The sequence below is a fragment of the Corvus brachyrhynchos genome, unplaced genomic scaffold, assembly GCF_000691975.1.
Source record: "Corvus brachyrhynchos isolate BGI_N302 unplaced genomic scaffold, ASM69197v1 scaffold17, whole genome shotgun sequence".
Taxonomy (NCBI): Eukaryota; Metazoa; Chordata; class Aves; order Passeriformes; family Corvidae; genus Corvus; species Corvus brachyrhynchos.
Genome location: NW_008240046.1, coordinates 1,704,212 through 1,705,039, shown reverse-complemented (window position 1 = coordinate 1,705,039; position 828 = coordinate 1,704,212).

The following is an 828-nucleotide window of genomic DNA, read 5'->3' as shown; positions in this document are numbered from 1 at the left end:
AAATATTGGTTGTATTCTATGTTAATTTAGCTATAATTTGGTCTTCCAGTCTCACACTCTATGCTAAAATTTCAAAAGCCAGTGTATTGCTAAGAAGTACATGCTTTTCTTAACTCCTTCTTTGTCTTTGAGTACATTTGTTTGCCTTCTACATTTCATGTCAGGCTCAGTAACCCTGTTTTTATCAGGAGGTATTCCAGTGTTCACTAGTGTTTCTCTGTGACTTTTTGGTTTGTCTATGTTCCTCACTCATTTTACATTCATATCTATAGATTTGTTTTCTGTTCATTGTACTTGTAATAAATTCATTAATTTCTGCAAATATGAGATGCAGGTTAGTTTGTCAGATTATTTTTTAGGCATTAGCTGTTTAACAAAATAAAGCCTTTTAACTCTCTCTGTGAAAGCCCATGAATTTATGAAACCTGTGGCAGACTCATGTTAAATAATTTTCATGTCATAGGATTTTGCCTGTTAAAATCTCCCATTTTGCCTGTGCCAGCATTTAATTTCTTCTTAGTTACAGAATCAGGGAATATCTTGAGTTGGTATCATCAAGCCCAGCTGTAAAGTGAATGGGCCATATGGGGATCAAACCCTCCACCTTGGTGTTACGAGCACCATTCACTAACCAACTGAGCTAAATATTGTTTAGTCCTATAGACAACCACGTTTAGCTGAGGTGCACTAAATCTAGGAATCAAGCATACATTTCAAGTCAGTCTTGCAAGCACACATTTATACAAACAGTAGAGATATGAAAGATTTTCTATAGAAATTAATCTCATTTCCGTAGAACCATATCTTCAGATGGGTGGGATGGCATTC